The sequence below is a fragment of the Pseudochaenichthys georgianus genome, chromosome 23 (assembly GCF_902827115.2).
Source record: "Pseudochaenichthys georgianus chromosome 23, fPseGeo1.2, whole genome shotgun sequence".
In the NCBI taxonomy this organism is placed as follows: Eukaryota; Metazoa; Chordata; class Actinopteri; order Perciformes; family Channichthyidae; genus Pseudochaenichthys; species Pseudochaenichthys georgianus.
This window is the reverse complement of record NC_047525.1, coordinates 22,192,185-22,206,605: the sequence shown is the minus strand read 5'-3', so window position 1 is coordinate 22,206,605 and position 14,421 is coordinate 22,192,185. Positions and strand designations below refer to the sequence as shown.

General features: G+C 41.7%; 1 protein-coding gene and 1 long non-coding RNA gene across 2 annotated transcripts in view; one reads left to right on the top strand and one right to left on the bottom strand.

Annotated features, from left to right (window-relative positions):
- Positions 1–4,986, top strand: part of LOC117468342 (uncharacterized) — a 57,899-nt gene extending 52,913 nt beyond the window's left edge. Inside the window, exon 3 of the long non-coding RNA XR_004554471.2 lies at positions 4,833–4,986. This is a non-coding gene — a long non-coding RNA (uncharacterized lncRNA). The remainder of the gene's footprint in view (positions 1–4,832) is intronic.
- pdzrn4 (PDZ domain containing ring finger 4) overlaps positions 1–14,421 on the bottom strand; it is a 68,186-nt gene that overhangs the window by 33,747 nt on the left and 20,018 nt on the right. The window lies entirely within an intron of this gene.

Below are 14,421 nucleotides of genomic sequence, written 5' to 3'. Positions count from 1 at the left end.
TGTGTGTGCGCAACACACATTTCCTACATCATATACACTGAATTTAGAAAAAGCTATTTGGAAACTTAGCTCACAACGAAGCAACAAAGAGGCACAGAAAAGTTAAAGAAGGCTGTTTAAATCAAATGGAGGATGTGGATTAATCTGAATGGTTAATAGTCCACATCAATTATTACACCTATTTTGCAGTTGTCTCCATAACCGTACCCAACCCTAACCATAAGTTTTACCCATAGGGCTTGTAGTAAAGATTTCCCCCTCCATCTTCACATATTTGAGTTTTCCAGCATGCACAGATGCTACTGCTATTTCTTTATCCACATTGAGACGTGTAGGTGTGCGGATCACATCAATATCAAGCAGATAATTCCATTTTGATTGCAAGTTTCCTTTCTCATTACTCATCTCTGCTTATTTGACCAAGCTGTCGGAGAGACAATTTCAAGTCATTACATCATCTGGTATAACACAGGAAAGCTCCACGAGAACAGTAAAAATAGTATAGTTCACGTCGGTCTATGGGGACGGCTGAAATAAACCAACATGCAGCTCAGCCTTCATATCCTCTCAAGTTAAAGGTTACTATTGCCAATAAAAATGGTTCCCAGTAGCCCTAAACTAAAGCTTCTTGTCTGCGAACGCTCTGCTTTAAAGGGCGAGGTTCAAAGTGGTGAGATACAGTTTGGGGGGGGGCAGCATCGTATTGATATTCTGTACAAATTGTGAAGTCCACTGAGACAAATGTAACATTTGTGATATTGGGCTATATAAATAGACATTGATTGAGAATATACTATGTGTGTGTGTGTGTGTCTTCTTTATGTGTTCGGTAAGCTTAGTTTCTCATCATCGGCCCATTGTATGTTTGCTCCTACTCCTTGGTTGCTGCTTTCTCACATGTTAGCAAGCTTTAACTTCATATTGCTTTCTTGCTTTAGTTAATTACATTGGCGAACTTTGTAGCCAATGTAATTAACTATTACTAAAAAAACTTTATTTTATATGGAAGACTCAGTTTGACCTGATTTGGCAAAAATATGGTGGACAACCTTAAAGGTAGGGTAGGTAAGAATGGAGAAACCGGCTCGAGTGCGCTAGAATTTGAAAGTACGCAGCCGAAAAAAATCTGCCCCTTCCTTCAGACTTCCTCACAGAGCCCCTCCTCCAACTCACGAACGCGCACATGACCAATGAGGGCACGAGATACGTTTGTGCCCCGATACAGGCAGGTAGGCCATCCAGTTACTTTAGCCGGGCCGGCTCAGATGATTGGTCGTGCTTTTTACAGCGCTACGGCTTCCACAGATTTGAATGTATTTATTGTCAAAGCATTTAATATATTCCTTGCTGTCGGGATGTTAAGAGCATTCCATGGAATATATCAAAAAGTGTTTCTGAAGTGAATTACTTAATCACGCTCACCTGTTGTATGTTCTTGTATTTCACTTCTTGACATCACTTCACAGACTATTCAGGTCAACCAGATAGCAAACAGCTAGGCTCAACTACATGTTGCCACCTGTGATGGCGCATCATCGACTATGAGCGGTTACTATAAGCCCAATGTGTGGAAATGGATGGTCGACTACTTGTGTTGGGACCTGGTTGAAAGTTACAGTGAAAGCCAATCACAGTCGGGCCTGAGGCTTTCAGTATGCTCAAGAGAGAGGGCTCATGTCATCCTTCAAATGTGTCGCAGGGTTGAATGAGATGGCAACAAAGATGGCTAAATGCTGTTTTCACTCTTGAATACAAACAAGAGCGAAAACGAAATGCAGAAGATAAGAGTTTGTTTGTTTGTATATGTGTGTGTGTGTGTGAGAGAACGGATGTGTTTGCTACAAAGAGATAAGGGTGTGTGATGGAAACCACTCAACGTCACAGCTAAATCGGACAGATATGGTGTCATTGTGAACAAATGGAAGCACACACACACACACACACACACAATTTACATCGACTCCAGCTGTACAATGTGGTTGTTTGCATTATGTTCGACTATACAATGGCCGGACTGAATAGGCAACAAAACAATGAGCTGCAGACAGACCCCAGTTCTATTCAACAGCCACCTCGCCTGCCTCTGGAAAGACACGGCTCTCTTCCATAAACCCCCCAGATCATGATTTGTGTGAACTGCAGCTCAATAGACGTAAGATTACATTGAAATTGGCATAACGTGATGTGTGAGGAAAACGCAGGTGGCTCGCACCAATAATCTGTCAAATCTCATTTCTCGTCCTCCTTCATCGAGACGGTTCAGGACGAGGCTCTCATGTGACAAGGGCTCACGGTCATGAATGTCTCATTTCAATAATAAAAGTCTCTGACGTGCAATATCACCCAGCGCAGCCGAGGCAAAGACGAGTATTTGAGTGGCAGGCTGTGCGCCCGGTGGGTCATGCTCGGTCAACCGAATCACGATGACCCGTACCTTGTGCGGGATGAGAATACTATGATGCTTTCGATGCCAGCGGCAAACCGCAGGGTGATGGGGATGAAATAATAAATTGTTTTGCCCCCTTCTTTGTTTTCATACTATTACTTCACAAATAATTCTATCTGATATGAGCTTTACTTCAAGTGTAATATTATTTCATTGATCTACACTATTTAAAAAGCTAATTTATAGGTTTTGAGAGAGATTAAGCTAGCTAATTTGGTTAGCAAGTAGCCTTTTATGCTATATCGTTCCCTTGTAACTGGCTAGTCAGGTGCTAAATCAGGAGGCTTACTTGTGTGTTTACTTTTTGATGGACTCAGAGATAAGTTCTAAAAACTAAAATTCACTACGCAAGAGTATGCGTTTCTCTAACTCTTCAGCAAAGGTGGCTAGCAACGTTAGCGCTCCTTCGGTTAGCTAATTTATACTTTCTCTTTGTAACAAAACTGTTGTCAAGGTGTTGGTAAATTACATCCTGTTTTTTCAAATAGTAGACATCAGTGAGGTTTAGTTTCCTTGAGACTTTTAATATGTGCTCAGCACTCAGAAAGTGAAAGGACCCCTCTCACTTCCTGTCCAATTACACCACCTGTCATTTCAAAGGATATAGAGAACCCAATGGCTTTGTGTAAGATGTGACCGCCAGTGGCTAAAGTATATAATTCACCACAATTATAGCCAATTTACAAGCTGAATATGATTACTCTGTGGGGTAAATGCTGCTGTTATGCTGTAATGTGATACATTTGAGCCAGGGGACACATTTTGAGGCGCAAGGATGCTTCATCACTTCCTCATTGCATACATTTAAGTCAAAATGCCACATTTAAACCTCACGTAACTGTGCCCTTTTCTTCAGGAATAAAAAAAAAAACCTGACTCAACTTTAAAAGTTTGGGAGATTTCACCTCTGTTTTGCATATTTAGCCTCGCTTCCCAATCAGAAACTGTTCACTATGCATTGTAACACTCTGCTGTTTTACATTTCTGTATCGCGCCAATTAATCAAAGTGACAAGGTATTTAATGAGGGGGCAATTAGAGTGTTAACCAAAATGCAAATAAGATGGAGATCGAGCGTGGAAGCGAGTGCGAGAGATGTGTGTTTGTGTTGCTAGTAGTAGTAGCGGCTTTGGCTTGCATGCGTGAGTGTGTGGTGAGTTGAGGCATTGGGTTCAAGGAGATTTCGCTCAGTGCTCTTTTTAGGTCCCTTATTTACCAGATAGAGTTCAGTGTTTATGTGCTCGCCTGCATCCACGATCGCTTCGCCTAGGAGTGTCTTTACAAGTTGTAATGAGTGTCCTTCACAGTTTTTCACAGACATGGGCTCCGGCACAACAGGCAAAAACAACCAATTAGTTCTGCATGGAGGAAGGCCGCATGACAACATGAAACGTGGATTAAATAGCTGCTGTCGGTGCCGATGTTAAGTAGCCCGCTCAGGTCAATCCCTTGTACATCCCACAGTATCTGTGTGCGGTAGATTAGACTGTGTTCTCCTGGAATCGCTCTTCACGGTGCTGGCTTGTTTTGGGTTTTTAGATCTGAGCTTCAGAGGGAGCCTTAAAAATGTATGAACCTTTACCAATATAGTCTTGTCTCACAGCAACAGCAGAGATCAGAGCTTCTCAATGTCCCCGTTGAAGCATATCTGCTAAAAGGATGTTGTAGTGTCCTTCAACTGGTTATCCTGGAGTTAAGCCCTTCATCATGAAGCATCTGCACTGCTGAAGCGTCCTTCAACAAGATCGGCTTTGATCATAAGCTGTCACCTTCCAACGAAGGGCCAAAACAAAAATATTTTGTATCTAGCCAGAACTTGATTTCAACGATCACTTCAATAATTCAATAATTCAATACTTCAACCTCCATACAGTATGTCCTTGGGCAGGGTTTTCAGTTTCTACATTTTTACAAGCTGTCACAAGTGTGTATGTATTGGACAATAACCGAAATACAAAAATGAATTAGGTACAAAGTTATCTGTTAGAAGAGAATGTAACATGCAACACTTTCTTATTTTATATTATTGAAATGGCACAAAGACCAACAGAAGGATAAGTCAATAAACCATTAAATGTAATTATGAGAAAATAAACACTAATTATATGCAATGATGCAATTAAAATCTAATTTGCTGTTGATCTTTTATGGCAGTAGGTGCGTGGATATTGTCTTGAGTAAATTACTTATACCCTTCATTCTCTATTCTGTGGTTTGCCTTTCTTTGTCTTACTGTCATACTGGGCTTATCTCTGCGTCTGACTGTCACTATCCCTATAAATCAGCCAATCTATTTACATGTCAGTGGTTTAAAACACTGTATATTGTCACAGCACTCTAAAAACAGACTGCTTTCTCATTCAACCTATGTGTTTTGTGTGTCTCAGGGGTGCTCTCCGCTCCAGCTCTTCACATGTCTCTCTTCCCCACCCCAGCGTGACAACAGCAGTGGTGGAAACAGGCTGGCAGACATCAGAGGCCGTTGACTTGTGACTGTCATTCCAAGCAGCCATTTCTGATGTAAGTGGGTGACATCAAAGGTTATCATCCGTCAGTGAGCGCATTGAGAACCATCTCATTTCCTGCTCTTTGTACCACTTCCACGTGCAAGGCGGGCTTCCTTTCAATTAGGTTTCATTATGGGTTTCATACAGATACTCCCCACCGGTAAAACCTTGAAATGAAACATGATTTGTCTTGTATTCTGCTTTTCGGAATTACAATATTTACTTTATTCACAAGGCAATCATTTGCTACAGTATGTGATAGGGAGACTGGTATACGGGAAACCTTCTATCATGAACATGAAGTCCAATTAAAATATTCTGTATACGACCAGAAGACCCAATGGCAAAAGTCAAGAGGTTTTCTCTGCCATGCATGGTTTCATCCACAACATCTACTTCAGCCTGGCAGTTTTCTTCATTGTGTTTCATGAACTGACAAATGCCTTCTGCTTGGCGCACTCATACATCATGGCAGGGCCAATGTGTCTGTGTTTAACTAATAGGCTCTGTGTCCTCAAGCAGCCGCGGATGGCACGGGTTATGACAAACTGCATCAACAAGACATTCATTACCCTCAACATCCTAGCAACCAAATTACAATTACCCGATCCACGAGCGAACATCCAGCCCCGCTGCCACGCTCCTATTCCTCGCACACCATGTCGGCGATGCATAAATTAGCCTTCTTTTGTCACATTGGGGGGGTTGGCCAGTTTGAGAATTAGTTTGTTTTTCTTGTGATGATCAAGGGTGCGCTGATAGCAGACGACTGCAAAACTCCTTTGCTGAAAAATCTCTTTATATTCAATCTCTGTGCATGAATTATGTTTTGTGTGTACATTGTGAGTGCCAATGACTGACTAATGTACTTAGCCTGTGCTGTGCCAGGACTCTATTGTTGCGCGGTGTCCTCCCTACAGTCATTAGATTGCCATTCATCTCTCATCCGCCATTAAAACAGCAGCCACTGAGCTGGGCTGAACAATACAGAGGCCCTTCCTCCGACCCCTGGACGCATACTAGCAATGAGTTTGAATTAGGCTCTCGGGGTCACCGATTAGACCCACATTATTCATCCAGATGACCGAGTTCACAAGGAGGTTATATGCTATGGTAAAGCTGGACATACATTCTCCATCCAAGCATTATTCCTGTACTGTATTTAGATTATAAACAAAACTTGGGATATTCTTAATGTCAACAAAACCAATGATGGATCCTACTAAAATGTGAAGTGCACCTGTGCCCAGAACCTGTTTCTTTGTCAATCCAAAAATATTTCAAGTGAAATCAAAGCCTACCAGAGCAGACGCTATAACATCGGGTTTAACAAGAGCCGTAAAAGTTCACGCACGTGCAAGGGAGGAGGAAACAGACACAGAGATCTAAGTGCTTGAAGCATTTTGTAGACTCATTGCCACATTTCTGTTTTCCTTCTTTGAATTAAGCCGGATTCCAAAGGGAAAGTCTTTGGAAAGTTATTCAGTATTGAGTTAATCACTGAGATACGGGTTGATATTAAATTCAGAAAAAGGGGGCATCCGTTTTGGTTCAAGGCAAAAAGAGCGAGCTCCGGATGAAGGGGCATAATTAGCAAAACATGCTAAAGTTTGGAAAGTGAAATTATTTGACTGTGGAGCAGGAAAAAAAGATTGATTTGCGCTTTGTGCATTTGTGCATGTTTTTTAAAGAAGCCTGGAGTGGAAACTCTGTTTTTTTCCCTCCTTTACCCAAACCTTTGCCTTTTTCCTTTTAAAGTGATGCATGTTTATGTTCACTGGAAGAACTTTAGTCATTAGCATGATTCATAATATGAAGCTTTCCAAGTCATCGCCTTTCCCTTTGGTGGAGAAGAAAAACGACCACACACTCCGCTAACTGTGCGTGCAGAGAAGAGCTCATCCTGCAATGAAAAATACCTTCATTCAAGTGCATGGTGGAATTGTAAGGTGGAAGACACACTGTGGTGCAATTTACCCCTGATTACCCGCTTCAATCAAGACTCAAACTATATTCACAGTATCAGGAAGTCTAGAATATGAGTGAATGGCTAATCACATCCGCCACCAACGTATTATCAGTGGGATGATGATTAGTGACTGCGTTTGGGTAATTTTCAGTCCTGTATCACAGATTGACTCTAAATCAAACCACTGTTACTCAAATTCTCAATTACTCCAATTCAGAAAAAATATTATGGAAGACAAGTAACCTTAGGGTCAGACAAAGAATATACTGTGTGATTAGGTTTTGTGAAGGGTTACGGCCCGTCCACACAGCGGTGTGCGTCAACGCTTCTGCCCATTCGCTTTGAATGGGGTGACGTCACACTTTGCCGAACTGCATTGTGGGAGCTTCGCTTTGCTCGCTTCAAAAGTTGAGCAATGTTCAACTTTTGAAGCTTCGATGGAAGCGTCAGCCAATCAGATCATATGCCAGTACAAGCTCTAGCCAATCAAACCGTGTGTTTGTGTGTCCGGGGCGGGAGATTCATGTGATTGGTTGTTGGTCGAGCTCAGACACGCCCACCGGCAAGCTTCAACGCACGCCGCGTGTGACGCTGCGTTAGGGGTTAGGGTTATGGTTATGCACGTAGACAAGAGTTTTCAGACGAGGGTACAAGCTATCCCCGCCCCTTCCTGTACTGATGCAGAATTGTATTATATATTTGTATTATTATATATAAAACACTAAAGGCAAAGGTGGATCATATTTTTGGAGAGACAATAAAGTGTTGATCGGTTCTTATTTTAACCTACAGTCGATGTGGGCAACCTTGAACCAACCACATCCTCCTCCTATGCTCTGACAAGACAATCTCCAAGGTCGACTTACTCACTTATTTTGACGTTAGAACCCTGAACTGTCAAGCTAAACTTGAGTGTAACAATAACAACAAGAGTTATAAAAGTGCCTGAAATGATGGATGTTCAAATGTCTACAATTCTGTAACAAATAGTAGAAGCTTTTGAATGTTGAAGACTTGAAAGCTCTAGAGACAAAAAGGTTGCCTTCAGTGTATTTTGTTTGTTAAAGTCTACACCTGTCAAAACTTTAACCATAGCTTTGGCAGATGTGAAAACATTCATACGAGTCAGTCAATAGCAAGACAATCAATGTCATTTCCCCCAAAGGGCCATCAGATCAGGGCGAACATATTGGTCCAATCGGTCGGACTCAATTCGGAACTTGTTTTGTCACATATTTGTTTTTAAGCTTCGTTGCAGAAAGCCGTGTTTTTTTAGTTCCTTCTTCTTTTCTTATTTCTTTCATTAGGGCAAAAGAATGAACACAGTGTTGGATTGTTCTTTGGGGTTTTCTTTTTACTGAAATACATTTCTCTGGAGGATTTTTGGCTTTGAACAACTCTTGACCAGTGGCGAACCGTGTCTATCACAACTGGACCTTCTGTAGACACCCCCCCCCCCCCCCCCCCCCCCCAACCCCCCCCCCTCCGCCCGGCATTATAATGTCGTCTTTTCACTGAATTGTCGTCTTGAAAAGGGTACTCACAACAATTCCTCAACAACTTAATCTTCACCTGTGCACTTCAACGTTAAAAACTATAAAACGGCATGAACTGCTTCGTCGCATTCATCCTAGATCAGTGCTTCTCAAAGTGTGGTCCGCGGAACACTGGTGGTCCGTGAGCGCCCCCTCGTGGTCCGTGAGTATATTGGTAACATTTCACATTTGAAATAAATCAAACATACAAGTTTTCCGCAAGTTTTTCTCGCGGAATATCTCCGCAATGGAACGAGCTTAAGTTTCACTTTCAATTTCATGATAAAGCCCAGGGCAACACCTCTCGTCCACACATGTTGCCAATTGTTTGTACCATTTCCAGTCGATTTGTACATCTGTTCTAGAAAAACCGAGTGTGTTTTGGGATATTGTGGAGTTAGGTGGTCGCAAGTGTTTTTTTATTGGTTAAGTGGTCCATGAAAAAGTTTGAGAAAACACTGATCTAGATCCTCTGTCTCGAGCCAGTTAACTAGCGGGCCTATCTAGAGCACCCTGGGAACCGAGGGGAACTCTGACAGAACACGCCCATTGGCTACAAATCAATATATGATTGGTTGATCAAACTGTCAGTCCAAACGTTCGCTCTCATTCAGAGCAACGGCCAGGGCATTCGATCAAGGATGTAGAATACCTTGTTGAAGGATATTCTACCCAGAGACCCAGAACGAGATCTGATTGGTTTGCTTTCTTTTCTAACACAAAACCACTGAAATGCGTAGTGCATGGTCCGAGAAGGACAAACAAATCAACGTAACACTGTGATATTACAGATCAACAACACAGATACCAATTCTCATTTATTCATTTGATTACATTTTATTTATATAATTACATCGATTTTTTGTTTGTTTTATCTGAGTGTTCCAGGGTATTCTCTGAATAATGCTATGAATGAAAACTTTATTACAGACTCAGGGTCCAGATAAAAGACAAGACATTACATAGATAAAAGACAAGACATTACATAGATAAAAGAAAAGTCATTAGATATAATAAATGACATACATAGCATACAAATAATTCATAGTTTAAGAGTAATTTAAATCAGTGTCCTCCAGAGAGACAACTCTACAACGTCTCCACAGCTGCGAGTGGTAGCGTGTAGTACTATACCTTATGTTCGATAAATGAATACCTTGAAGGCCCTGACGGTTCGCCACTGCTCTTGACATGTAGTGAATCTCTTTGGACTTGGTGCTCTGTGCTTTGGGGAAAACACTCAACACACCAAGACTGGATTAGTTAGGGATATCCCTCGACCAACGTCTGTGAAATGTACAAGAGAGAGGAAGCGGTCTTCACAATCTTCTTAAGATATTAATTTGCCATGTTGCTTGTTGTTGTGTGAGTTACCTGCTGTGACATGTAGACATTACAGTCCTAACTTACATCCAACTCCTTACACGATCTAAGTAAAACAGCACCACAGATGAGACAATCTAATAGCTTTCCCTCAACCCAACAACAACAAAGAGAGCTTTCTCCATCCTGAGGGCATTCCCCATATCAACACAAGGCTTGGTTACAACCTTTGCTAATGTAATCATCCCCCCCTACTATGCAGATGGTTCTAGTGTCATTCTATCTGTAACTGGACTCGATTCCAGGCTCTGAGTGGGCCTAATGACTCCAAAAACCCAAGTTGGTTAAGTGGGAATTCAAAACCATGCCCCTTGCCTGTAACCTAATCTCCCTTTGGACCACCTGGACCCAGCGTCCACCCTGTGGGTTCAGAGCACACTTGGCAGTGGCAGTGCAACAAGCATTAGCATTTTGAAGCATTTAGCTAACAGCCTTATCAGAACGCATACAAATTATTACGCTTTGACAATATGTCATAGAGCAGATGTCTCGGTGGCTGTCTGAGCAAAACATCAAATCAAATCAAGTTTTATTTATATAGCACATTTATAAACGATTTTTGGTCGAGCCAAAGTGCTGTACATATAATAAAATTAGCCTACAGTAGAGACACTTTACAGCAAATACAACAACACAGATTGTTCAGAATATCAGTAATATCAAAAACCCTGTCTCCCCCTCGTGTGATGGAGACATGCTTGGCAAAGAAGAGAGAAAGCAGCAAGGTTTTCTTTTATAGTTTAACTGCACCTTCACTGGCAAAGATCTCAAACAAATATCTGCCAGAGAGAAAATGTATGCTAATTCTGAGGTTGTTAGAGGTTTTTATGTCTCAGTAGTAGTGTTTTAGCATTCCCCCCTGAAACAGCTAAATATCTGGGGGAAAGTTCTGTGCACATTTTTCTAGCAACAGCATATCCATAACTGCTCCAGATGGTTCACAGTAACATCTGTCTAACCTGACAAAACATAGCCTGCGGCATGTGCCATAAGGTGCATTATTGGGTTCATCCGGCACAAGGTTGGCTTCAGACTGTATAACAATCACTGGCTTAGAGCACACACACACAGGCTGGACAAAGTGACATGACCGACAGACTGTCTCTGAGTCCTCCATCTCTATATTTGATTTAGGGATCATTTGAGGCACCTCAGAGGGCGGGGTCACGCCAAAGTGTATTAATGAGTCAGATAGACAGACAGCAAGCAGCAAGACACACAGGGGCAGTCGGATGGAACGGACTTGAAACCGTGTTTGGCGACTGATAAGTGACAGCAGGAGGGGGGGGGGGAGACTTTGGGAAAGGGGCAAGGTTAAGAGGAGAATGGGGGGATTTAAAGGATTTATTGATGTCTCCTTTTTTACCGCTCTACTTCCCTCATCTCGTTCTTTACGGCACAATCTTCCCATTATTTTCTTTCTTTGTGACACCTCATCTACCTTTCCATTTCTTTCCCCCCATCCTTCCCTACCTCCTATCATCTTGGCCAGGCCACTTGGCCGGTTGGTGAGTATGGTAATCAGCTAGAGGCTGATAACAACTGATAAGTCCTCTCGTCAGGCGCTGAGAGCTTGAATGACACTTTTACACACTCGTAAAATAGAAAAACACGCCGTAAAGCTGATAAATGGACAGACCCTGTGAGACTTTCCTTCTGTGTGCTATATGAATGTACACGGGGTGTGCAAATAGCCATATCTGCCACTGGACAATGCCATGTAGTTGTGTGTACATGCATCATGCTAGTGGGAGACAGGAGGGGGGGTGAGGATGTCAGTCTGCCCACAGAAAGCGCTTTCATCCTGGGCTTATCAGAGCCAACGCAGGGGGAGATCGTTGGCTGGTGGAGCGAAACGGCGATTGTAGCTGCTCCCCGCTACACCCGGGTTTTTTTTCTTGACTTGGTGATTCACCACCCACACATGCATTCAGCAAGAAAGTGGTGTGGACATCAATTTACAGAAGTCACCCACGGCAAGGAATCACACACACATTTAACAATTCATTTACAGTGAGATCAAATAACGTTAACAATGGTTTCCATATTTCTTATAGCCAGCTTACACACACAACTATAAAGGTTTCCTCTTTTAACTATCGCTTTAACCTGTCACATATTTCCTGTTTGCAATTGTGGCCGATCACAAGAATACTCGCTGCCCACATCAGCGAAACAGGGGCATATGCACCTATAAATCATGTGCCATGCTGCGCTCCAACTATAACCATGATGGAAGACACCAGAGGACCTTAGTTCAACAGCTGGGTTCATTTGCATAACAGTAACATTTGACAGGGGGGGGGAATTATTACTTAAAGTTTATAATTTAGTAACTCTAAGCTGTGATCGTTTTTTCGTTTTTGTGGTTGAGTTATATGAAACGAGACAGATCACATGAGAGTGAAGATGTAAGTTATGAGAAATATGTTCCAGTTTCTGACAGGCACTACAACACTGCCACTCAAACTCACACAATCCAAGCGCCAGTGTGTGAAAAAGAGAGACTTGTCAAGGGGAATTACAATCACAGGTGGAAAGGTCAAACTCACTGACCCTCACAGACAGGAAGACGAGCTCGGGCCGAAACATGGAAAGGTCACTTTATTCTTTACTTTCGGAAACAGCTCAAGATCTCAGCAGAGAGAGAGAAGTGTCGTGAATCTGATAAGTGAGCAGCTTGAATCAGGTAAGCACCTCCTTTCATACCCTGATTGTCATTTGAGGCAAATTGTATAAACCAAAAACATAATTGAGAAATCTGGGAGCAGAAGATTATGTTCATCAATATCCCAGACTTCTGTCCTGCATCTCATTTATGGATCTTATGATATTTTGCAGAGCACTTTGGAGATGTTTCCGTAACCACTTCCTCATGCTATACACATCTCAGGCCATCCTGCTCGCGAAAAAGAAAGAGCATAGTCTTTCAGAGGGACTTGTAGATAAGGTTTGTTTTTTGGACGCAGAAATACATTTGTTATCATTGATGGTGGACCACTTCTAGTCCTGTTCACTTATTCTGATTTATGCTCATTGTGGCGGCTCAATACCCAGTTACATTTGAGTCGCCGAGGGGCTAAACTTGGCTTTAAACTGTGACGCGTTTTCGAAAAGAAAGTCCATGTTGAAGCAATATAGTTGTAAGGATATTTAATAAACAAAATCAAAACATAGTAACTATGGACAAAACGGTCAACAGAAAAAATGACAGCACAAGCTCACCCTCTGTCATGTGCACTCGACATCAACCAGGTGACTTATAAACCAAACCACACCCATGTGACGATTACTGGAAGTGCTCAACAAGCAAATAAAGGTGACGTAAATAATAATGATAATACAAATAATGAACTTGAGCTAAGTAGTGTTATGGCACTCTTAGTAAGGTAAAAAACGTACCTATTTTAAACCAAATGTACTTAACATAAACAAGTAGTGTTGTTTTTATTCAATTTACAACATCAACCACATGTTTAACCACAAACATCATTTGAGAGAAACTAAACTTTACCACCTATTGTCAGAAATACAGGTAAATTGTATTGTAAGGTCATTTCCATAGGAAAGAGGTTTTTTTTCAAAGGTATTGTATTCCTTCTTATTCCATTCCATTGCAATGTAAACACTGTTATATTTTACTATATTTTTTTATTATTTTTAATATTTTCTAGTTCTCTACCTGTGTTTTTAATTCTTGTTTTACTTTTATGTATGCACCACGACACCAAGTCAAATCCCTGGTACGTGTAAACCTACACCTGTTTCTGATTCTGATCACCAATGTATTCCACATCCCTCTCTGGATGTAGTTGCGGTCTGACCGGTGGCCATATGGAGGTGACGGCTGTGAGGGTCTGACTGCAGCTTCCCCTGCTCTGTGTGGCTCTCTCTGGCCACCATAGGAGGTGGGATGTAGAGGTGACTGTCTAGCCCCCTCCATGCTGTCTACCAGGCTGGACATGTGGCACAGCATCTGTCTCCGGCGGACAGACCCACACCCTGTTTCTGCCTGGGTCACAGCCATATCTTACTAACAATACGGCTGAACAAATGGTTCGAATCAGACTAAAAGTAATATCCTTGTAAATGTGGTACATATGAAATGCATGCATGTTTAGTCTTTTTAATGAAGATCAATATGCTCATTCACCCGTTTATTATGAATTCCTTGTGCATGGGTTGTACAAATTAGATTCCAGTAACAATGAAAACGTGCAAAAGTTGAAAGATTGCTGGTTATACATTAACAAAGGGTTTGATTTTGATTATAAAAAAAAGATTCTACGAAATATTTAAACCAACATCCAATAGCTGAAGCCACACTATGAAATGAACCAGATCTAACTTAATTGCCTTAAATTGCTATGTTTAGTTTCAAATATTTGAATCAGGAACACTACATTAATATTTACAGTAGCAGAGATGAAGGAGAGGTTTATACATAGAGAAGTACTCTAAAAGTGGCTTTTTTTTTATTGTGTGATACAATAGGGCTGACTTTGGTACAACTAAAAGGACAAAACACTAGTGTCCACTGAGGCTCTGTAGGACAGAGGCCGTCGGACAATTTGACACAGCC